The sequence below is a fragment of the Elephas maximus genome, chromosome X (genome assembly GCF_024166365.1).
Source record: "Elephas maximus indicus isolate mEleMax1 chromosome X, mEleMax1 primary haplotype, whole genome shotgun sequence".
In the NCBI taxonomy this organism is placed as follows: Eukaryota; Metazoa; Chordata; class Mammalia; order Proboscidea; family Elephantidae; genus Elephas; species Elephas maximus.
Window position 1 is genome coordinate 27,792,211 of NC_064846.1, and position 26,163 is coordinate 27,818,373.

Consider the following 26,163-nt stretch of genomic DNA (forward strand, 5'->3'; position numbering starts at 1 on the left):
TTTTGTTTACATCTGAAGTTTCAAATACTAGAATAAAGGTTATGAATCTTATTCTGTGTTTCCGGTTGGGCAGATGGCATAGATGAGGGAGAATTTTTTTTCTCCTTGTTTTGTGCACATGTTGGCTTCCCTCCCAGCTCTGAAGGGCTGCCCTTTCTGCCTATTGGTTTTACACCTGGGCCATGGGCTGGCTGACTTGAGAGCAGTTTTACAATGGAAATTAAATATAATCTTATTCTGTAGGAATTTTAGGAAACTACCCTAAGGAAAAGAGAGCTGCAAAATTTTGAATCAATACATTTCAAAACTAATATATACAGAGACTCCTAGAATCTGAGGAAAGAGTAGAAACAAGTTGGGGGATCAGTGGTTGTCACTGGTGTCAGCAGATGATAAACTGGAATGAGTTTCTGCAGGACCTGATGAAGAAAAGACCTGGGGAGAGGAAAAAAGGTTTATCTGTGTAAGCAGGAGAGAATACATAATGCCCCCAGAAGCCTGGACACTGAAGCGCACAGTTGGGGGTTGGACAAAATGAGAAGAAAGGAAATGGACTTGTTTATTTGACAACTCGGGTAAATGAGGAATAAGGAAATGGAAATGTAGGAGCAGAAAAGTCCCACCAAGCCTCCAGATTTCAAAGTTGGCAACAAGTAAATTTTCCCCATTCAGTCACACTTCTTGCAAGAATCTTGGCTCAGATAGGAAATGGGGTATCCTTAAGGATACATTCATCCCCAGAGCAAGAATGGAATACAAGGCTATCCATAATATGGCCATGCCCCATTGAAAAAACCCAGCCATTTGGGGCAGTACTAATTTTAAATGAGAGCCCATTTCGTCTAAGCAACTGCTGTAAGCAGGCCAGGCAAATGTATGCTGACACGAGCAACATATGGGAATCAAGAGACCCAAGAGAGAGTCTTGGCTGGATCAATAAGCAGCTGTGTGACCTTGGGCAAGTCACTTCTCTCTTATTTCTTTCTCATCTCCTCTAATATGAAGAGCATTAAACTGTCTCCTATATGCCTCAGGATAGGTTGTGAAAATCAAATGAGCTGGCACTGAAAACCATGTTTACAGCAGTTTCCATCAGGTCACTGGGCTCAGCTCCCAGGGATTTAAGTTCCTATCACCACTCTCTGAAGTGATATTTCCTCTCCAAAAAGATGCCAGACAGACCCAGTAGTCATGGCCTCAATCCCTCCATCTGTTTAGTCCTGATGGAGGTCTGGCACTTGTTGAGCAGACTGGTGACATCATTACCAATGGTGCGTAGAAGATTTTTTTTAGTGTTAGAAATGATAAAGCCATGCATTTCCTGTGGTACTGATTACAAAAGCATTATGCAGCTCAAAGGTCAAGGCTGTGTTTTGTGTGCACATTCTGTATGGTTCCAGGGGAAATAAAACAAAAATCAACCAACGCTGTAGCCTTAAAACTATGCTAATCTGAAGAGCCAAAGTCATTAGAAGCCGAGAGCACAGATCGAGCTGCCAGAGTAAGGAAGGGTCTGGGGGTGTTTACATTTGCTGAACAACGAAAAGAATGTACCATCTGTCCTTTGTATACAAAAATGACATATTTTGGACCCAGTAGCAACCTTCTCTTAGTTTTTCTCCAGTAGTCAGGGTGGATTTGCACTGAGCCATCCATATAATTTCACTTGAGCCAAAGCCCCCTTTCATGAGGTAACTCACTGAGCTGGAGTTAGGATTCAGTCTGTGGCCTGAGTTAGTGCTCCAGCTGTAGAGACTAGAAGAGTTTCACTATCTTTCCTGCTTCTATCTTAGCTTTGTTAATATTGAGTTCTAACAAAATGAGCTAACTGGCCCAACCCCAATGAAACAGTATGGCTTGCCAATTTTTTTTTTTTAGGTATCTAAATATGTATATCTTGAGGGATGCCAGGACAATTTTTCAACACCTATACCTCCACCCTTCCGTGTGTGAGTTCATTGGTACAATGTTGAGTGGCATTCATGATGCCAGAGAAATTATTAGCTATGAGAGGTCCACACCACTGAATTTAAGTAAATAAATAGTGAGAAGAAAAGGTTCAAAGGAGGTAAAAGTTCTTAGTTCTCCAATATTTTTAGCACTGAACTGCCTATATTCTATATATTAAAAAAGATAACCCAACAAGGCCACTATTGTAGTTCACTGGAATGTTCTGGTGATATTTTCTTCAAGAGAGGATTACTCCAGCTCAGCAGGTGACTGAACTTGGGATACTCTCTGGAGAACCATGCCTTTCTTGTTGTTTAAAATTTATATCTCTGAGCTAACTTAGGTATCAAATGTATGTTACAGAGAAATATACTTGGAGATATCTCGCTGGACTGCTGTTATACACTGTTATTTGTTTATTTAAAAAAACACACACACATGTTCTTCACCTACATGTGACATTTAATGGGAATGGCTAGATCACATTGAAATCCTGGGACCACTTGATTCTCATCTGTAACCATCTCAGTTAGGGTTGGCTTTACTAATTTGGGTATCAAGGTTCTGGAACTCTCTGAGCTACTTGTAAAGCTCATTAAAAACAAAATAAACAAATGAACGAACACTGGTTAAATTAAGTCCAGAGTGGGGCCCTAGCTCAGGAATGGTGCCCTGGAACTTCTTTTTGTCATCTAGATGAATCTCTGGAATTCCCATTTCAGAAGCTGCCCTTAGGGGCATGGCTATCCATGGGGACTGAGAGCCATATTAATATTTCAGAATAGTGGCTGCTACCTCAATGACAGTCTCTACACATTCAGACATCTCTGAGGATTTGGAATCTTCAAGAAATTTGGATTGTCTCAATAGCCTCTGGTAGATTTTCTAGAGGAAGCCTAATTCCCTCTGGGGTCAGTGAAGGAATTGAGTCACTTCCTTTAGGTAAGTGACTGACTAATGCCTACATGACATGATCTTCATGACCTCAAGATGAAGAGAATTTTGGAAATGCAAAAGGTGTTCCTTTTTTTTTTTAATGTAGTCAAAATTTATTGTTTCTGGATTAAGTTATTGTTAGATTTTCCTCAGCTCAAGTTTATAAATAAGTGCATGCATGATTTGTTCTAGATTTTTTGTGGTTTATTTTACATTCTAATATTTAATCCATTTGGAGATTATCCTGATGTATGTATAAAGTATAGATCAAACTTAATTTTTTTCAGATGACCAGTCACTTGTCTTAAAATCATTTATTGGATGATCTTTCTCATCCTCCAGAACTTGTAGGTGTTACCTTTTCATCATGTTTGAAATACCCATAAACATTTTGACCTATGTCTAGGCTTTATATTCTATTCCACTGATCTGCTTATTTGTACACTTATATCTCAGTTTTAATTATTGTAGCTTTATAATATCTTTGAATATCTAATAGGGCTTTCCCTTACTCATTGCCCCTGTTCCCCCTTTTTTTTTTCCAGAGTTTTTTTTTCTCCCCGGCTAGTTTTGTTTGTTTAATTTCATATGAACTCTAGAAACCACTCGTCTAATTTTCCCCAGCCCCAACCAATGTTATTTTTATTTAGACATGTTAAATTTATAAATTAGTTTAGGGAAAGTTGATACTATAATGAAGCTAGTTATACATTCATTGCTGTTGTTAGATGTTACGCATATCCAAGACATCATATATGCAAGAATTTGGAATTTTATTACCTCTAAAATGACTTACTTTTTAACCATCTGGAACATGTTTTGTTTATATTTTTTTGGAGGACAGTAGGGAGATAGGCCTTTGACAACTTTACCTATTTCTTCATTGGAAATTAGCTTGTTTTGATTTGTCTATTTCTTCTTGTGTCACTTTGATAAATTATATTTTGGTAGAAAATTATTCATTTCATCCTTTTTCTCATATTTATTTACATAAGTAGTCTAATAATTGAAAATAATTCCATGTTATCTGTGGTTATTTCCTTCACAAATAAACTTCCAAATCATAGTGACCTAACATGATAAAAATGTCTCACCCATGCAGAGCCCAATATAGATATTCCTGATCAGTGGGCAGTCTTCCATGTGGTTGTTAAGGCCCCAGACTTCTTCCATCATGTGGCTCTGTTATCTGCTAGGGACTTCAAATCTTCGTAACACATCATCTGCCCCCTCCTGGAAGTTTCTTTAAGACAGAGGGAGAATACATGGGATAATCCTGTGGGTCAGTCCTTGAAGTGGTACACAGCACTTCTGTCCACATTCCGTTGTCCAAGACTAAGTCACATGCTATACCTAACTGAAAAGAAGTCTTGGAAATGTAGTGTGTCTTTTTGTCTATAAAGAAAAGGAAATGAATTTTTCCCCCAGTGGATTAAAACAATAATGGTTTCTTTTCTTTTATTGTTGTAAAATATATATAACGCATTTACCAATTCAAATTTTTTAATGTGTACAATTTAGTGGTAACAGTTATGTTAATCATGTTTTCCAACGTTCACCAGTAATCACTGTCAAATTTTCCATCACCATAAACAGAAGCTCACTGTTTCTTTATCAATGATTTCCCTGCTCTTTCTTCCTTCTGCCACTGTTAACCACTAATGAACTTTGGTCTCTATACATGTGCCTATTCTAGCTACTTCATGAATGAGATCATACAATATTTGTCCTTTGTGACTGACTCACTTCATTCAGCATAATATCTTCAAGGTTCATCCACGTCGTAGCATCTATCAGGACTTCATTTCTCTTTATGGCTGAGTAATATTCCATTGTGTGTATATACCACATTTTGCTTATCCATTCATCAGGAGGCAGTTATTTGAACAGAACAAGGGGATACTGTATGGTTTAAAGTCAGGAAAGGTGTCCATCAGGGTTGTATCTTTTCACCATACTTATTCAATCTGTATGCTGAGGAAATAATCTGAGAAGCTGGACTGTATGAATAAAAATGGGGCATCAGGATTGAAGGAAGACTCATTAACAACCTGCATTATGCAGGTGATACAACCTTGTTTGCTGAAAGTGAAGAGGACTCGAAGCACTTATTGATGAAGATCAAAGACCATAGTCTTCAGTATGGATTACGCCTCAACATAAAGAAAACAAAAATTTTCATAACTGGACCAATAAGCAACATCATAACAAATGGAGAAAAGATTGAAGTTGTCAAGGATTTTATTTTACTTGGATCCACAATCAACACCCAAGGAAGCAGCAGTCAAGAAATCAAACAATGCATTGGATTGGGCAAATCTGTTGAAAAAGACCTCTTTAAAGTATGAAAAAACAAAAGTTGTCATTTTGAAGACTAAGGTGCGCTGGACCTAAGCCATGGTGTTTTCAATCGCCTCATGTGCATGTGAAAGCTGGACAATGAAGAAGGAAGACAGAAGAAGAATTGACACCTTTGAATTAGGTGTTGGTGAAGAATAATGACTATGCCATGGACTGTCAAAAGAACGGACGAATCTATTTTGGAAGAAGTACAGCCAGAATGCTTCTTAGAAGCAAGTATGGTGAGACTATATCTCACATACTTTTGACATGTTATCAGGAAGGATAAGTCCCTTAAGAAGGACATCATGCTTGGTAAGGTAGAGCATCAGGGAAAAAGAGGAAGACCCTCAATGAGATGAATTGACACTGTGTCTGCAGCAGTGGGCTCAAGCATAACAAGGACTGTGAGAATGGTGCAGAACCTTGCAGTGTTTCATTCTGTTGTACATAGGGTCACTATGAGTCGTAACCAACTCAATAGCAACTTAACAACAACAATTTATTTGTTCATGGACATTTTGATTGTGCCCACCTTTTGGCTATTGTGAATACAGCTGCAATGAACATCAGTGTTCCAAAGGAAATGGATTTTGATGAACACATTACAGACTCTGCCACACCATGCTCTCTGAAAATGAAGGTTGAAAAATTTTTTGTTTTATTTTTACATTATATGATTTCTAGGAAGAGAAATGAGAAGATGCTGAACTTATGGTTCCTTGATGTACATATTGAAAGCCTATAGTATAGTGGATAAGAGAATGGACTTGGAAGTAAGACAGACTCAAATTCAATTCCAGTTCTTCTACTTCTAGCTGTGTGACTATAGGCAAGTTGTGTAACCTCTCTTAACTTCAGTTTCTTTGTATCCAAAAATGGGGTATAATAATAGAAGCTACCTCAAAGTGTTATTGCAAAAAGTCAGTGAAAAGATTAGTGTAACATTCTTAATTTTAGAACTGGCAGTATAATTGTGATTAACAGTTATATTAGCAGCATGTTGGCAAGTAGAACACTGGTTTGCCTGGAAGTAGAGACATGGAAGGTAGACCTTGTAGAGATCCACGTGAGTTTGGATAGGCAAGTGTTATCCATACTTAGTGTTCACAGACAACAATGGTTTTCTGTAAACCTTTATAATATTGGCCAGTAGGCCTTCTTTCAGCCTTGGGGGAGCTGTAGTACTCGCATTCAATCTTGTTCAGGCCTTACTGTTGAGCTATAAGTTCTAGAAAATCTCCAGAGTTGCTGCTATTTGATGTCAGGCCACCTGTTTATGTATGTCACTCTACCAGTGCTACCCGGGCAGTGATAGTCTCAATTCAACATTTTCTTCTCTCTGACCACTATGTGCCAAGTGACATACTACTCACCACCATGCCATATCACTTCCCTGCTTCAAAGCGTTGTCTACAAAGTCATTCTCTCCAGGTAACTTGTCTTGATGAGTTCTAAGCTTATTCTTTCTCATTGTCTCAACTTTTTACCAGAAAATCTCTGTTCTGTTGACTTTTTTCTTAGTTACCTAGTACTGTTGTAACACAAATATCACAAGTGGGTGGCTTTAAAGGACATAAATTTATTTTCTCACAGTTCTGGAGACTAAAAGTCCAATTCAGGGTCTTGGCCAGGTTGATTCCTTCCTTGTAAGTAGTCCCAGGCATTCCTTGGTTCCTTGGCTTGTAAATGATCATCACATACCTCCTCCCCCCATGTGTTCATATTTCTGTGTCTAATCTGCTCTTTTATAACTTATAAGTGAGTAGATTTAGAACCCATCCTACTCTCCTATGATCTAGTAAACAGAACAACGAAAATCTTGTTCTCAAACAGGATTACATCCACCGGTATAGGGATTAGAATTCCAACACATATTTTGGAAGACACAATTTAATCCATAGCAACTTTCTAATTATACATTTTCTAGTTCTTTGAGAGGAGTGATCACCCTTTTTCATGTATCTATGTGCTTGGACAATTAGATTGTTAGGTTCTCAAGGGCATGGACAAAGGAGCTTTTTCATCTTCTATTTTCATTGTGTCCCTTCTATCGTACTAAAAATTGACTTTCCACACAGTGGTCATTCAAGGCAAGTTGAGTGATTAACCAGCCATTTCATTATATGTCCCGAGAGTACTGCTAGGTTATGCAAGGAAAGCAGCTAAAACAGTCCATGTACTTGCTGTTTCTTCTGTAGAGGAAGCAGGGCAAGTACGGACCAAGAATTTACTGAAAATTTTCTCAAAATTATTCAGAAGGCTCCTGGAAAATGGTGCCTGTGTCGGTAACATGGCTGACCAGCTCTCTAGAAGATGGACAGGGGATTTCTTTGGGAACCAGAGGGCCTTACAAATGAGCAACACTTTGTGTGTAAGTGTAAGGTCACTGTCTGGGCCACAAATCACAAGAAGTCATAGAAAATGTTGAGAATTGGCCCCCATAGCAGTAAACAAATTCTGTTCTACTTGACTAGCTCCAAGAAATAGAGCAATATGACTTGGCATTTGGGTTTGAAAGCCACAGGGCAATCAGTGATTGAGGTTAAACCTGTTACAGGAATGGTATTTAACATGCTGTTAATTGAGTAGTGGGGAAGAAGGTAATTGGGCCATCTAGAGGGACACAGTGTTTTTGACATGAGAAGAGATTTTGGCCTACACTAAGTTGTGTGGCTAAAAGCAATGTGTTTTCGCTTCTGCCCTATGCAACATTTCTCACCAGATAGATTGACAAGAAGTCATCTGGAATCCATTCAAGCCAACTGAGCATTGAAGAGATTCTTGGAGGAGTGTTGGTGTGGATGAAAGAAAGAACTTATATATACTAGTTTACCAGGAATGCCATAAGAAAGGACCACAAACTGGGTGGCTTAAGACAACAGAAATTTATTCTCTCACAGTTTTGGAGGGTAGAATTCTAAAATAAAGTTGTCAACAGGTCCATTCTTCCTCTAAAGGCTCTAGGGAAAAATCTTTTCTTAATTTTTCCTAGCTTTTAGTGGTTGCCAGCAATCCTTGCCATTCCTAGGCCTGCAGCTGCATGACTCCAATTCTGCCTCCATCATCACATGACCTTTTTTCCTCTGTATGTGTTCTTGTCTCTGAGTCCTCATGTAGCCTTGGTATAAGGACATCGGTCACTGGATTTAGGGCCCACTCTCTTTCAGTATGACCTCATCTTAACTAATTGCATGTGCAAAGACACTATTTCCAAATAGGGTCACATTCTGAGGTTCTGGGTGGACAGGAATTTTGTAGAGGCAGTATTCAACCTAGTACAGTATGTCTCGTCCTTTATAAACAAAGTTGCCATTCCTTACCACTATAACTGCAATTCAGCAGACATTTATTGTGGAAATGCTGAGTCTATACTATGCTCTGTGTGAGGTGATGGGGATTCAACAGTGAAGGAAGGAGACAGGGCCTCTGACCCCAAGGAAACAGACACACAAATGACTGATCAGCATATAACACACTGGGCCATCTGCTAGTAATGCATTAGATGTGTCTCCTGAAGGGGGAATTGTTTGTGGCACCAAGAGGTACTGTCTCTCTTATGGCCATCAGTAAAGTTTCTACTTTGTGAAATAAATTTTTTTTTGTCTGTGAAAATAACACGTGCAAAAAGTTTGCAAAATATACAAGAATATAAAATCATTCATAATCCCCTAAAGCAGAGATAATCACTGTTAATATTTTTATATAATTCTTCATCTTTACACTTACTGCTCATATATCAACTATCTCGTTATCCAACATTTCATATTTACGACAATAGTAAAAAACCCTCCCATTCAACTATTTTGCACAATAACGATGTACATCTGTTAGGAATGAACACCGAGGTGCAAGGTGAGAGTAACACTGCCTGTGATGGTTAAGGTTATGTGTCAACTTGGCTGTGCCATGATTCTCAGTGGTTTGGCAGTTATGTAATGATGTAATGTGGCAGTTATGTAATGATGTAGTCATCCTCTGTTTTCACGTAACGCTGATTTTTGCATAATGACCTGGTCTTTGGAACCTAACCATGTTGATAAGTGAGGAATGGGTATTATAGTATTTGCATTATATAGATGTATATAATATGTATATAAACATAACTGATCACTGTATATAAAATTTCAATTCTGCTTTTTCACTTATTGTTAGAATTATTTTTGTCTGTCATTAAAAACACCATAAATATTATTTTAATGGCTAGAGAACTTTATGGAAATATCATAATTCATAATATAATTCATTTGACTGTTCTCTAATTGACAAGTGTTTTTAATAGCATGTATTTTTTAAATTGTTGGGATATACAAACAATTGTGTTTGGTTATATTAATGTGGTGCTTTCACTGACCTGATTGTTCTTAGGGAAACAACAGAGGGAGAGAGAAATGAAAGGTGGGAGGGGGATGAGGGACAAGGAGCAGAGACAGGAGAATGAAAAAATGGCGCATTAGAGCAGTGGGCAAGTACGAACTGCTAGGTGCTGGCTAAACCTGGTTCTGTGATGTAATGCCTGGGTGAAATGCCTCTGAGGTCTCCTTTGATGACCACCTGTCAATCAGTGACTTTGCATAACTATATCTTGACCTCAATATCACAACTTCATGGGTATTGATGGCTGATGTTCGGAGCTTAGACTTGCGCCTTTTGGAGTGGTTCCGAGTCTTCATTGCATTTGGGAGTTTGCCTTTGGTGGTCTTTTTTTTTAAATAATATTTTATTGTGTTTTTAGCGAAGGTTTGCACAGCAGTTTAGGTTCCCATTCAACAATTTCTACACAAGTTGTTTTGTGACATTGGTTACATTCTTCACAATGTGTGAAAACATTCTCATTATTTTCATTCTGGTTTTTACATTTTCATCAATCTAGTTTTCCTGCCCTCTTATATTCTCATCTTTGTTTTAAAGTAGTTGTTGACCATTTGGTCTCATGTAGGTGATTTTATAAAGAGCACAGTACTTACAGGTGATATCATTTTTTTAGCCAATTTGTTATTTAACTACAAGGTGTCCTTAGGGGGTTAGTTTCCATTCAAGGTTTGAAGAGTATCTCAGGACAATAGTCTTGAGGAGTCCTCCAGTCTCAATCAGTCCAGTAGGTCTGGTGTTTTTTGTTTGTTTGTTTGTTTGTTTTTTAGGAATTTGAGGTTCTATTCCAAAGTTTTCTCCCATTCTATCAGGGTCTATCTGTTATGGCCCTGATTAGAATGGTTGGTAGTGGTAGTTTGGTGGAGTCTTGAGTTCCACAGAATCAAAATTAGGCATTAAAAAACCCCGGGAACTTTAGCATGAGGGTGAGACAACAGGGGAAGCCAAAAGAAGAGCTTTCCTTTTCCTCGGCTAGGAGACTATGGTACCCTGTCTAGTGGATACCACCCCTTGGGGGTTCTGTACCAGCATGTGCCTCTCTGTGAAGGAAACCACCGAGGAAGCTGATAAATTTTTGATCTTTTAGAAGGGAAGTAGTGACATGAGCATGCAAAAATATTAATCAGTGGCCTGGCATCCTGGTGCTTTCTTTGGCCTCCCCTACTTTCTCTACAGGGCTGTCCAGGCCTAAGCACAGCAGAATAGGTAGTTATTAGGTGGTGTGACATGAAAGGTACGAAAAATATCCCCTAGCAACAAACCTATTCTTTCATACCATGGAGCCACAATTGTCTCCTAAAAACCATCTAGGTCAGGGTCCAGGAAACTACAGCCCAGAGGTTCTCTGACTGGACTGTTTTTGTAAATAAAGTTTTATTGGAACTCAGCCATGCTCATTTTTTTTGTGTATTGTCTTTGGCTGCTTTTGTGTGATAGTGGCAGAGTTGAGCAGTTGAGACAGAGACTGCATAGCCGCAACACTGAATATACTAACCTGGCCACTTCTAGGAACAAGTTTGCCGACCTCTACTTAGTTCAATGATATCATTCTGCAGATGGAGAAATTGAAGCCCAAATTGGGGAAATTCTATTAAACTAGACAAATTTTTGGGGGGGGCCGTTTAGGGTTTTATTACGCACAAATAAAACTTGCAAATGAGCTGTCTATTCATTTTCTTCTCTGTGCAGCCTGGCACTGGGATTGATGACTTTACTGGCCAGCTGGACTGGTCTTTCCATGATGGCTTTGCGTTTCTTAGAGGAAACATGGTGTACAATCTCAGCATAGTAAGATTTGTTGCACATCAGCAGCTCTTCCACCTCCTTGACATTGTGGACCAGGAACTTGCAGAAGCCACTAGGCAGCATGTGCTTTGTTTTCTTGTTGCTCCTGTAACCAATGTTGGGCATCAAGATCTGGCCCTTAACTCTTCTCTGCACCCTGTTGTCAATGCCTCTGGGCTTGTGCCAGTTACATTTAATTTTGACGTAACAGTCTGACTGGTGCTATATAAATTTCTTGGTCCTCTTTTTGACAATCTTGAGCTTCACCAGGGGTCTGAGGGCAACCATGATGTTGGTAGGAGTTGGCTGCCACCTCCATAGGCAGCATCAGGGAAGGGAGAAGGGAAGGTGGGGCAAAAGCAAATTAGACAAATATTTTTTGAGTACCTACTCTCTGCTGGGCACTTATTGAAGGGACTTGGGATACATCAGTGAACAAAACAGATTAAAAAATGCTATGCTACTTATACTAACATTGTAGTAACGATTATGCTAACATTATACTTTATGTTAGCAATTGATAAGAGCCATGGAAACAGACAAAACAACAGCAGGTTAAAGGTGAAGGAGGAGTGTACAATGTGGTGAGTTGAAAATTTAAATAAGGTGATGAAAGTAGGTCTGTACTGAGAAGTTGAGGTTTGAACAGACTTGAAGAAGGTGATGGGGTGAGCTGTGGAGACACCTGGGAAAAGATCTTTCTAAGCAAAGCCCTGAGGGAGATGTCAAGGCACAGCAAGAAGGCCAGTTTGTTTGAAGTAAAGTGGGTAAGGATGGGATAGTAGGAGAGGAGGGCAGAGAAGTAGTGGGGACCAGACGCCCTAGGATTTGTAAGGCTGTTGTGAAGACTTTGGATTTTACTTTGAGTGAAATGGCGAATTTTTTTAATTTTAAAAAATTTTATTGTGGTAAAATATGTATGTATGTATATATATATATAAAACATAAATTTGCCATTATAACCAGGTTTAAGTGTACAATTCAGTGATATTAATTACTTTCACACTGTTGTACAACCATCACCACTGTTTATTTCCAGATGTTTTCATCACCTAAAACTGAAACTCTATACTCATTAAGCAATAACTTCCACACCCTCCTCCCCCTGCGCTGGCAACCTCTAATAGTCTTTCTATCTCTATGAATTTGACTATTCCATATATTTCATGTAAGTGGAATAATATTATTTGTCCTTTTGTGTCTGGCTTATTTCACTTAGCATAATATTTTCAAGTTCCTACATATTGTAGCATGTAATGGACCTTGATTCTTTTTATGGCTGAATGAATATTCCATTGTATGGACATACCATGTTTGTTTATCCATTCATCTGTTGATGGACACCCGGGCTATTTCCACCTTTCGGCTATTGTGAATGATGCAGCTGTGAACAAGTGTACAAATATTTGTTTGAGTCTTTGTTTTCAGTGCTTTTGCGTATATACCTAGGAGTGGAGTTGCTGGGTCATATGGTAATTTTATGCTTAACTTTTTGAGGAATCGCTAATCTGGAAACATTCTGCCAAGTGAAATAAGTCAGTAACAAAAGGACAAATATTGTATCATCCTACTTATATTAAATATCTAGAATAGGCAAGTGTATAGAGACCTAAGTGTATTAGTGGTTACCAGGTAAGGGGGGATTCATTGCTTAGGGGACACTGTTAGCTTCTGTTAAGGGTGATAGAAAATTTTGGAAAGAGATAATGATGATAGTTGATCAACATGATGAACATAATTAATGTCACTGAATTATACATATGAAGAATACTGAAATGAAAAATATTTTGTTTTTTATTTTTATTTGTTATTTACCACAATTTATAAACAAATATGCAAAAAACCTCCCAACTAAAAAAAGACAAACACCAAATGGCTTCAGTGGTAAATTTCTACCAAACGTTTAAAGAAGAACTAACACTGATTCTTCACAAACTTTCCCAAAATAGAAGGGACATGTCCTAACTCATTCTATGAGGCCAGCATTACCCCGATAACAAAGGCAGATAAAGATACCACAAGAAAAAAACTATTACAGGCTAATATGCCTTGTGAATTGTCTCAGGAAAAGACAACTTTCAGTCCAGTCATTGGGGCAGAGGCATAATATGCCGCCCATGCTATCTAATTTTAATCTGTTTTTCTAGACTAACAGCTATATTTTTGAGAAAAACATGTTTTTTCTCCGTGGTCAAAACCAGGATGTGAAGTTATACGCCCTCATGGGTCTTAACCAAGTGACCATCTGCACCCCTTAAAATAAATTTACTCAGTAGGAGTGCTGTCTCTGTGCTGTTGCCAACAAGATATTTTTGCAAGACAGATGAAGAAAATACATGTAAGCATCTTGTGATCATGATGTAAACATCCTGTGAAACTATCTGTAATCACTAACTACACTGTTAATAATCAATAACCAATCAGTGTATGATTGTTACAATATTCATTGATTTTCCTATAATTGCCCTCCCTATAGATTGGTTCCTCTTTTTACCCCATAAGAATAATTGTATAGTGAAGCTGCCCTGGGACTACCTGGTTCCATTTTCAGTGGGCTACGTGGTTCCCAATTGCCATTGTTTCAAACCTTTAATAAACCTCTCTGTTTTAACTTGAAATAGCATTCAAGTTTTTTTTCTACAACAGAACATAGATGCAAAATTCTTCAACAAAATACTAGCAGATTGTATCCAACAGCAAAACAAAACAAAAACAAAAAACCAAACCAAACAACGGTAACAACACCACCACATCTCCCAGTCTTTGTAGGTTGGCTCTTTGCTGGTTGTTGATGTTGTTAGGTGCTGTCTAGCGTATACACAACAGAATGAAACACTGCCTGATCCTGCGCCATCCTCACAATTGTTGCTATGCTTGAGCCCATTGTAGCAGCCACTGTGTCAATCCATCTCCTTGAAGGTCTTCCTCTTTTTCGCTGACCTTCTAGTTTACCAAGCATAATGTCCTTCTCTAGGGACTGATCCCTTCTGACAACACATGCAAAGTATGTGAGATGCAGTCTCAAAATCCTTGCTTCCAAGGAGCACTCTGATTGTACTCCCTCCAAAACAGATTTGTTAGTTCTTTTAACAGTCCATGGTAGATTCAATATTCTTTTCCAACACCATAATTCAAAGGTGTCAATTCTTCTTCAGTGATCCTTATCCATTATCCAGCTTTCACATGCATATAAGACGATTGAAAACACCATGGCTTGGGTCAGGGGCATCTTAGTCCTCAAGGTGACAACTTTGCTTTTTAACACGTTGAAGAGATCTCTTACAGCAGATTTGCCCAATGCAATGCATCTTTTGATTTCTTGACTGCTGCTTCTGTGGGTGTTGATTGTGAATCCAGGTAAAATGAAATCCTTGACAACTTCAGTCTTTTCTCCATTTATCATGATGTTGCTCATTGGTCCAGTTGTGAAGATTTTTGTTTTCTTTATGTTGAGGCATAGTTCATACTGAAAGCTGTGGTCTTTGATCTTCATTAGTAAGTGCTTCAAGTCCCCTTCACTTTCAGCATTCAAGGCTGTGTCATCTGCATCATAGGTTGTTAATGAGTCTTCCTCCAGTCCTGATGCCCCCTTCTCCTTCATATAGTCCAGCTTCGTGAATTATTTGCTTAGCATACAGATTGCATAGGTATGGTGAAAGGATACAACCCTGATGCACACCTTTCCTCACTTTATACCGTGCAGTGTCCCCTTGTGCTGTTCAAACAACTGCCTCTTCATCCATGTGCAGATTCCTCATGAGCACAATTAAGTGTTCTGGAATTCCCATTCTTCACAATGTTATCCATAATTTGTTATGATCCACACAGTTGAGTGTCTTTGCATAGTCAGTAAAACACAGGTAAACATCTTTCTGATATTCTCTGCTTTCAGCCAGGATCCATCTGACATCAGCAATGATATCCCTTCTCCAAGTCCTCTTCTGAATCTAGCTTGAACTTCTGGCAGTTCCCTGTTGATACACTGCTGCAACTGCATTTGAATGGTCTTCAGCAAAATTTTGCTTGCATGTGATATTAGTGATATTGTTAATTTCCGCATTAAGTTGAATCACCTTCTTTGAGACTAGGCATAAATACAAATCTCTTTCAGTCGGTTGGCTTGGTAGCTATTGTCCAAATTTTTTGGCATAGTCAAGTGAGCAGCATTTCCAGTGTTGCATCTGTTTGTTGAAACATCTCAGTTGGTATTCTGTCAATTCCCAGAGCCTTGTTTTTCCCCAATGCCTTCAGTACAGCTTGGGCTTCTTCCTTCAGTACCATCAGTTCCTAATCTTACGTTATCTCCTGAAATGGTTGAACATCAACCAATTCTTTTTGGTATAATGACTGTGTATTCCTTCCATCTTCTTTCGTCATTTAATATTTTCCCTGTTGAATCCTTCAGAATCGTAACTTGAGGCTTGAATTGTTTCTTCATTTCTTTCAGCTTGAGAAATGAAGAGCGTGCTCTTCCCTTCTGGTTTTCTCTCTTCAGCACTTTGCATATCATCGTAACACTTTACTTTGTTGTCTTGAGCCACCCTTTGAAATATTTTGTTCAGTTCTTTTACTTCATCATTTTTTTCCTTTTGCTTTAGCTACCCGATGTTTGAGAGCAAGTTTCAGAGTCTCTTCTGACTTCCTTTTAGGTCTTCTGTCTCTCTGCTGTCTTTTCAATGACCTGTTGCTTTCTTCATGTATGATGTCCTTGATGTCATTCCACAACTCATCTGGTCTTCGTTCATTAGTGTCCAATTTGTCAAATCTATTCTTGAGATGATCTCTAAATTCTGGTGGGATTTACTCAAGGTCATACTTTGGATCTCATGGATTTGTTCTAATTTTCTTCAGTTTCAACTTGAACTTGCGTATGTGTAATTGATGGTCTGATCTGCGATTGGCCTCTGGCCTTGTTCTGACTGATTATATTGAGTTTTTCCATTGTCTCTTTCCACAGATGTCTTCAGTTTGATTCCTGTGTATTTCATCTGATGAGGTCCATGTGTATAGTTGCAGTATATGTTGGTGAAAATGGTATTTGCAATAAAGAAGTTGTTGGTCTTGCAAAATTCAATCATGCAATCTCCAGCAGTATTTCTATCACCAATGCCATATTTTCCAACTACCAATCCTTCTTCTTTGTTTCCAACTTTCTCATTCCAATCACCAGTAATTATCAGTGCATCTGGATTGCATGTTTGACCAATTTCAGACTGCAGAAGCTGGTAAAAATCTTCAATTTCTTCATCTTTGTCCTTAATAGTTGGTGGGTAAATTTGAATAATAGTCATATTAACTGGTCTTCCTTGTAAAATCCTATCACTGACAACGTTGTACTTCAGGATAGTCTTGAAATGTTCTCTTTGATGATGAATGCAGTGCCATTCCTCTTCAAGTTATTATTCCCGGCATAATAGACCATATGAATGATTGTTTGATTCAAAATGGTGAATACCAGTCCATTTCAGCCCACTAATGCCTAGGATATCGATTGTTGTGTGTTCTGTTTCATTTTTGATGATTTCCAATTTTCCTAGATTCATACTTCGTATATTCCAGCTTCCGATTATTAACAGATAGTTGCAGCTGTTACTTCTCATTTTGAGTCGTGCCACATCAAAAGCTTGACTCCATCCACGTCATTAAGGTCCAGTCTACTTTGAGATGGCAGCTCTTCCCATGTAGTACTTTGAATGCCTCCCAACCTGAGGGGCTTATCTTCCAGCACTGTATCGGACAGTGTTCTACTGCTATTCATAAGGTTTTCACTGGCTAATTCCTTTCAGAAGTAGACAGCTGGGTCCTTCCTCCTAGTCTGTCTTAGTCTGGAAGCTCAGCTGAAATCTGTCTGCCATGGGTGACCCTGCTGGTATTTGAATACCGGTGGCAAAGCTTCCAGCATCACAGCAACACACAAGGCCCCACAGTACGACAAACCGACGGATGCCTGGGGGCTCTTTGCTGGAGTATACCTTTAACACTTCGTTAGATTTAGACTGGGCATAGAAATTAACTCCAGGTGTAAGTTTAGGGTTTTCTCAAGTCCTTTCTGATCATGTGTCTTGCCCTGGGTATGTGCAGGCTTTCTAAATTCCCATGTATTCACAGATGCTTTTGATTGCCCTAATTTAAAAATAAAACAAAACAAAACTGTCTCCCCAGCTTTTTCTCTCAGATCTTAGGTGGGCTATTGTATATCTCAGCGGTAATCTTTTGCTCGAGTTGTTATGAGTTGATTGTTCACCTGCCTGCCTCTTTTCTGCTATGAGAGTGTTCTGAGGTAGTCAGATCAGAGTTGAGCACCTTGCCTCAGACCTTCAGGTAGTCACCAGGCAGGTTAGAACAGATGCATCCAATAATTTGCAAATAAGATCTTCCATGCTCCCTCTGGAACCAAGGAACAGGGTCTCAGGCTGGAAGCACGTGCTGCCATCTCCAAGATGGCCTCTAAGGTAGGGGGTGGGTAGGGCAGGGGCAAGTAAAAAAGACACAAAGCTCTCCTACTATTTTCATGTTGCCTTTTTATTATTATTCTGCTTTCATTTAGTTGCTGTGAAGTTTTGAGTATTTTCCAGAGCTCTGATAAAGTTGCTTCTGGTAGTTTCTGCTTGTTTTTCAGTGCTTCTGTGGTGGGAGGATAGGAGTTTGAAGCTGCTTACTCTGCCATCTTTCTTTAGATGGTCATCATTGTGGGTTTTGAGCAGAGGAGACATGTTTTACATAGATTTTTTTCCCCAACAATTTCTACATGTATAATTCAGTGACATTGATTACATTCCTCAAGTTGTGCAACCATTCTCACTATCCTTTACCAAATCATTCCCCCACCATTAACAAAACTCCATCTCCCCTAAGCAAAATCTCCCCCTTTTCCTCTTCCTCCCACTCTTGGTAGCTGATTACTAATAATCTGTGGTTTTTAAATATTTATTTCATATAAGTGAGATCATGCAGTATTTGCCCTTTTGCGACTGACTTATTTCACTCATCATAATATTTTCAAGGTTCATCCATGTTGTGGCATGCATCAGGACTTCATTTCTCTTTATGGCTGCATACTACTCCATTATATGTACATACCATATTTTGTTTATCCATTCTTCTGTGGATGAACACTTGGGCCGTTTCCACCTATTTCGCTATTGTGAATAGTGCTGCAAAGGACATTGGTGTACAAGTATCTGTTTGTGTTCCTGCTCTCCCATCTTCCGGGTACATACATAGGATTGAGGTTGACGGGTCATCTGTGACTTAAATTTTAAATGTATCTTTTCTGGGGGATGAGGGTGAAACCAGGAGATTTAGTTTAAAAACTATGATAATTATCCACCCTACAGATGATGTTGTCTTGGACCGTGTTGGTAGCGGTGAAAGAGGTGAGGAGTGATCGAATGCTGGATTTGTTTTGAAGGTGCTGCCAACAGCATTTGTTGATGGTGTGGATGTGAGGTACAAGAGAAAGGGAGGAATCAAGGTTTTGGGCTGGAGCAACTGGAAGGGTGGAGTTGTCAAAGTTGTATATTAAGTTGGTGGAAGAGCAAGCTCTTGAAACTAGGCCTCCTATCTCCAAAGCCAGTGCTCTTTCCACTGATATGGTTGTGTCTTCCTTGGAATGCTGATATGATTCCTCCAGACAATTGAAGCTAGCCTGAAAGCCCGCGCAGCAGCAGCAGCGTGCAAATGATAAACAAGTCTCAGAGCTATGGCTTTTATAAAGTATCATCATTTCCAGCTTTAATTCCAGGTTTATCTCTCTGAGTGCAGAAAAGAGAAAATTTTCTTAATATTTAGCTCAAGCTCATTAAAAAGTCTCCCCTTGACCAGCTTTGATAAGGAGAAGAAAACAAACATAATAGCCCTGCTTGAATCTCATAAGATAATAAATATTCCTAGTGAACATAATTGTTTTTAACCTTTATGCCAGGTACAATAAATGTCAAAGGGAAAGATAACCCAGCACTCTCCTGAAATGGCTTAAATAATAGGCCCCAGTTTACTTTAATGGCAGCCCACCCAGTAGACACACTCATATAACAAATGAGGAATCCCTAATGAGAGTTGCATTATTTCTATTGGCTTTTATGCCATCCTTAATTGATTGCCATCATGCACAGCTAATTAAGGGCATGATAATCTGACTGAGGTATTTTAAGCCAGTGCAATGGTGCTGGCTTTTAAGCAATGCTTTCTAGAAGCCCACGTCAAGGTGGCTGGCAGGTTACTCTGTGACTGGGGACTGGCTCATTGAAAAGCACTATCCTTCACTGACCTTGTATTTGATTGTCCTAACTGTGGATGAGAACATTGAGGCTATCCCTCGGTGATGCTAAAACCCCCTTAAAGAATGACTTTCTTGGTCTGAGCACTACAGGCTAACTTTCTGTGCCTAAGACCTTTTCCTCTATCTCCTGAACCCCCGATATCAGAGATCTCCATGCTGAATTTCTTTCACAGACCTGTTCTCAGAAGGGCAGGGCGGAGTACTGAAAAGAGGATTGGATTTGGTGACTATTGTCAGCTCAGCTACAAATTGGCTGTATGGCCTTGAATGAGTAGGAACAATCTCTTTCACCATAAAAAAGTTACAATCCATAGTCACCAAGGGGAAGTTCAACAGTGAGCCCCACTTTATTCTGAGTGCTGAGAAATAATGACATGGTCATGGCCTTCACTGAGCCAGGTGCTCTCTTTGCCCCCTTCCCATCCTACAGATGAAACTCAAATCTGGCCTTCTCTATGATGCCCTCCATAATCGTGCCAGCCTAGATTCAGCTCTACTTCCTCTGCAGAACCACACCCCTCCCCTGCTGAGCCATAGGTTATGCTACTTGTTTCTATCCTGCTTTTTGTTGTCGTTACCTCTCCTTTCGTGTCTAGCAGGATGCATAGCTGACCTGGACTAGGAATCTGATTTTTGCTGTTGCTTCTCTGAACATCACTTATGCACATAGGTTGATTTGTGAGTGTTTGATTTCTTTTTTGTTTTGTGTGTTTTAAGTGAGAGGGAGGAGATCTATGTTTCCTTGTTGTGTATGGATGAGAAACAGGAGGGCAATGAGGACAAAATCAGAAGATGGTATGATGTCTTGTGGAAAGAAGCTGAAGGAGTTATTTCCTTGAGGGACTTGTAGAATGAGGCGGGAGAGTGCACAAAAGAAAACTCAGGTGATAAAGTACAGCACCAGATGGGGCATGTGCCAGTTGTATTTGATTGTGGAGTGGCAACGTGCACCTGAGACCAAACTCTTCCGTGTCTTGATTTATTGCAGACAGACTCAAGGGGGTTAGGCTTTTCCAGGAAAGGCTGTCAGGCTGTCCTTGTACTACGTTGGTACTATCCTTTCGTCTCATTGCTTTACCCTGCTTCTACTGCCATGTATAATTGACAAGCTTAATCCAGCCCAGCACAGGAGTGGGGATATTCTTCCAGTTTCTTCAAGGAATTCAGCTTTGCCTTTGCATTTGGAGGATTAGGGAGCACTAGGAAAAGACGCTATAATGTGACTTCATAAGTTGAGAGACAAGGGTAGCAGAAGCAAGTAATAAAGACTAGGATAGAAGCCACATGGTGGCCGTAGCTGAGAGTGCTTTAGGAGCACCTGGGAGGCATTTCTTGAAAACTCTCAAAAATCTTTGGGGGCACACCATGAGTAGCTTTGGAGGAATGCTAGAGAAGAGGTCTCTCCATGGTGATACTAGAGACCATGAGTAGATGGAAGCCAGAGAGTGAAATATCAGTTATTTTCTTGAATATCACTTTATTTTTAGAAATCGAAAACCTATTATTAAAAGCAATCCATGCCTATCATAAATATTCAAACAATACAGAAGAATGTAAGATTTAAAATAGAACTTCCTCTTTTCTTCTACTCTAAGAAAGATAATTTGGGGTATACCCTGTCAATAATTTGGGGTATATCCTTCTAGAACAGAGATTTTCAAAGCTTGGTCCTCAGACTAGCGGCATGGGCATCACCTGGGGACTTATTAAAAATGCAAATTCTTTGGCCCTAAGGCAGGTCTGTGCCAGAGCCTAGGTGTACCTCCAGAGACTTTTTAAAAAACTCTTCCACTAATTATAATGATACCCAGGGTAGAGAATTACTGGTCCAGGCTTTCTTCACTACATATAGAAAGAGAAAAATCTTCTACATCTTGTACTGTGCACTAATAATGTGTCAGTGAATATAAACCTCTTTCATTTTTTAGAGGAGTAGTTCTAAACCAGGGGAGATTTTGTTCCCCAGGGGACAATGTCTTAAAACATTTTGGATTGTCACAACTGCTGAAAGTGTTACTGTCAGTGGGTATGCCAGGAATGCTGCTAAACATCTTATAATGCACAGGACAGATGCCTCATGACAAGGAATTATCCAGCCCCCAAAGTTGATAGTGCTGAGATTGAGAAACTATGTTTTAGAGGGATACATAGTATTCCATTCTATGACAGTATTAGAATTTATCCAATCGATCCAATGTACTTTGATGACTTTAATACCCAGAGAATATGAAGGGCTTGAGAACCTGTGAGTTATATGTATATGTCTTGTCTATCTACATTCATTTCCAAAACTCAGTTAAGTGAAGGACATGATTTTTGTTTCTTTTGTAGTAATCCACACATTGCTCAGTATGTAAAAAGTACTGAAGAAAAACCTATTGAATTGAATCAAATTATCCCCAGTCCCCTGAATATACTGAGATTCTATTGTATTTGTCTCTGGTTTCTTTTTAAAACCGACAGGGAGGGCTGGGTGAAATTCTTTCTGTCAAGAACAAATGGAATTAACCACAGAGTCTCGGGTGTATTGCAGAGTGAATGATTAAAAATCATCGGCAAATAGTAAACTGTCCGCTGTGACCTTTCTGCGCTTGGTATTTTGACTGACGGTCCCCTCTTTACAGTTTAGTGAAGTTGTAAACAGAGAGACATGAGACCCACTGATGGGCCAGGCAGTCAAATACCGAATATGAAAAGGTCAGTGCCAACTCTGCTTGCTGATATGACTCAGGCTGGCTTGAAATGGGTAGACTTGTGACACAGTGGCTTTCAGCTATTGACTTAAAGGGAAAATGACAAATGGTTCTGTAGCAAATGGAAAAGGAAAATCTTCAGTTTGAACCCCCTGGAGGATTGAATACCAGCTCTGACTGAAACTTAGATCTGGCAAAAGCCAAGCATATTCAAGTAGATACCGTAATGCCATGGGACTGGCCATATTGAAGGCTTTGTTTAGGGTGGTGGTGGTCACTCTTCTTCTCTCCTTTCTTCTCTCTTCTTCCAGGAAGGTTTTAGTACCTCGATGATGCACACCTATGTTTCTCTCTCTCCTGGCAGGTAACTCCATGCCATACTATTAGATGTAGAGCCCTAGTCAACTTTTTCAGATCTAGCTCTCCATTCTCTCTTTCATATAACTCTCATTTTCATCTTTGTACTTTTATTTCCACTATCTCTCCTCTTTTTCCAGCTTTAATCCAATTCATCCTTTAAGCTTCTCTTGCTCCATGAAGCGCCGCCATTCTTTGCTTTCTCCAGCCTTGGGGTGTAGCAAGTCTCTCATAAAAGGAGATATTTGTGCCTTTATTCATTTATTCACCAAACATGAGCGCCTACTATGTGTTGGGCCCTGTGGAAGTCATCAAGGGCAAGGATGTATAAGGTATAGTTTCTGCTGTCCCATGTAATCCATATAGGAGGAAGTCCAACTCCTAAAGAAATGTAACTGATTTATTGAACAATCTAAACTCGGTGGGGTATAAACATGAAACAGTTTTACTTTATCCCATATTATGTCTTCAACTATGTGTGTTGAATATTCTACATCTTTCTGATTATCTTCCATCTATTAAAGTGCAGCCCACCTAACAAAATACCTAAAAAATAAACAAAAAAAAAAACCTGATAATACCAGGTGTTGGTGAGGATCTGGAACAACTGGGATGCACCTACACAGCTGTTATGAGTAATACATTGGTAGAACCACTTTAGAAAACTTTTAGCAGTAACTAATAATTTGATTTCAAAGGGCAGCTGAAGAAGACAAAGTAAAGTATTATAATGACATGTGCAAAGAGCTGGAGATAGAAAACCAAAAGGGAAAAACACACTTGGCTTTTCTCAAGTTGAAAGAACTGAGGAAAAAATTCAAGTCTGGAGTTGCAATAGTGAAGTATTCTATGGGGAAAATACTAAGCGACGCAGGAAGCATCAAAAGAAGATGGAAGGAATACACAGAGTCATTATACCAAAAAGAATTAGTCAACATTCAACCATTTCAAGAGGTAGCATATAATCAGGAACTGATGGTATGGAACGAAGAAGTCCAAGCTGCACTGAAGGCATTGGCGACAAACAAGGCTCCAGGAATTGACGGAATACCAATTGAGATGTTTCAACAAATGGATTCAGTGCTGGAAGTACTCACTCATCTATGCCAAGAAATTTGGAGGACAGCTACCTGGCCAAGCAACTGGAAGGGCTACATATTTATGCCTATTCCTAAGAAAGACGATCCAACCAAATGCGGAAATTATCGAACAATATCATTTATATCATCTGCAAGCAAAGTTTTGCTGAAGATCATTCAAAAGCAGCTGCAGCAGTGTATCGACAGAAATTCAGGCCAGATTCAGAAGAAGACATGGAACCAGGGATATCATTACTGATGTCAGATGGATCCTGGCTGAAAGCAGAGAATACCAGAAGGATGTTTACCTGTGTTTTATTGGCTATGCAAAAGGCATTCGACTGTGTGGATCATGATAAATTATGGATAACATTGCGAGGAATGGGAATTCCAGAACACTTAATTGTGCTCATGAGGAACCTTTACATAGATTAAGAGGCAGTTGTTTGGACAGAACAGGGGGATACTGATTGGTTTAAACTCAGGAAAGGTGTGCCTCAGGGTTATATTCTTTCACCATACCTATTCGATCTGTATGCTGAGCAAATAATCTGAGAAACTGGACTATATGAAGAGGAAAGTGGCATCGGGATTGGAGGAGGACTCATTAACAACCTGCGTTAGGCAGATGACACAACCTTGCTTGCTGAAAGTGAACAGGACTTGGAGCACTTACTGATGAGGATCAAAGACCACAGGCTCAGTATGCATAAAGAAAGCAAAAATCCTCACAATTGGACCAGTAAGCCACATAATGATAACCATAATGAAAGCAAACATAAAGAAAGCAAAATTCCTGACAATTGGACTAATAAGCATCATCATGATAAAGAAAAGATTGAAGTTGTCAAGGATTTCATTTTACTTGAATCCACAATCGACAGCCATAGAAGCAGCAGTAAAGAAATCAAGACGCATTGCATTGGGCAAATCTGCTGCAAAGGACCTCTTTAAAGTGTTGAAAAGCAAAGATGTCAACCTGAAGACCAAGATGCGCCTGACTCAAGCCATGGTATTTTCAATCACGTTATATACATGTGAAAGCTAGACGATCGAAGAAGATCGAAGAAGAATTGATGCCTTTAAATTGTGGTATTGGCAAAGAATATTGAATATACCATGGACTGCCAAAAGAATGAACAAGTGTGTCTTGGAAGCAGTATAACCAGAATGCTTCTTACAAGCAAGGATGGCCAGACTGCGTCTCACATACTTTGGACATGTTGTCAGGAGGGATCAGTCCCTGGAGAAGGACATCATGCTTGGTAAATAGAGGGTCAGCGGAAAAGAGGAAGACCCTCAACAAGATGGATTGACACAGTGGCTGCAACAATGGGCTCAAGCATAACAACGTAAGGGTGGTGCAGGACCTGGCAGTGTTTCGTGTTGTGGTACATAGGGTCACTATGAGTTGGAACCAACTTGACAGCACCTAACAAGAACAACAACTAATTTGAATACATGTATATCCTGTGACTCAGCAAACCAAACGTGTGGATATGTTACCAAAAGGTATGTACTAGCTTGTTCTTTGCAGCACTATGCATAATAGTAAAAGACTTGAAACTTTCCAAAAGATAAGTTGTGATATATTCACACAATAGTTTACTTAGTATACAACTAAGAAAGTGAGCTTACAACTAAGAAAGTGAACTAGCTACCACCACATGAAACAACATGGATGGCTTTCACACTTTTTTATAGAAGTTATTATCGTATGTTAACTGTTCTTAGAGTATGGAGTTTGGAATCTATTGGAGGAGAAGTAATTGTGGAAAACTTCCTGGGGAAAGTTACACTTGAATTTTGAAAGAAGAGGGGAGATAACTATATAAGTAAATGAAGATGCAGAAAGTTGGAAGGATTGAGCGAAGCGATTGCCTAGTGCTATCAAACAACTTAAAGCATTTAGAGAAAAAAAAAATTTAGAGAAGAGCATGAGATAAAGGTACTGGAAATAAATATCCATGTTTCTAGGTAATGGAATTGAGCCTCAGAGAGGCTGATCACCTTGCTCAAAGTCACACAGATAGTGAATAGTGGAGCTGGAATTTGGATCCAGGTCTGGTTTCTCTAAAGTTGATGTTCTTAACATCTAAGCTACGCTACTTCTTTGAAAGGTTTGGTAATCGGGTACATATAAAGTAAACATATGCATAAGGGCAATTGAGTTGCTTGTGGAGGAGGTGGGTCAGGTAGAAAGGGCTATTACTTGCAGAAGGGAGGATAAGACATTTGAACTGGACCTTGAGGTAGAGGCAGTCACCAGTTGACAAATCACCGGAAGCAAAGACATGGATGTATAAATCCTGGTTTTGTGGAAGTTTAAAGGATTATCAATAATTTCAAAATGTGTAGCCAAATGCTCAGA

General features: G+C 39.3%; 1 long non-coding RNA gene and 1 pseudogene across 1 annotated transcript in view; both read right to left on the reverse strand.

The window, feature by feature from the left end:
• The window catches only part of LOC126069175 (uncharacterized), a 131,013-nt gene that overhangs the window by 63,264 nt on the left and 41,586 nt on the right, over positions 1–26,163 (reverse strand). The gene's annotated exons all lie outside the window — the stretch shown is intronic.
• Positions 11,263–11,746, reverse strand: LOC126069174 (60S ribosomal protein L32-like; annotated as a pseudogene).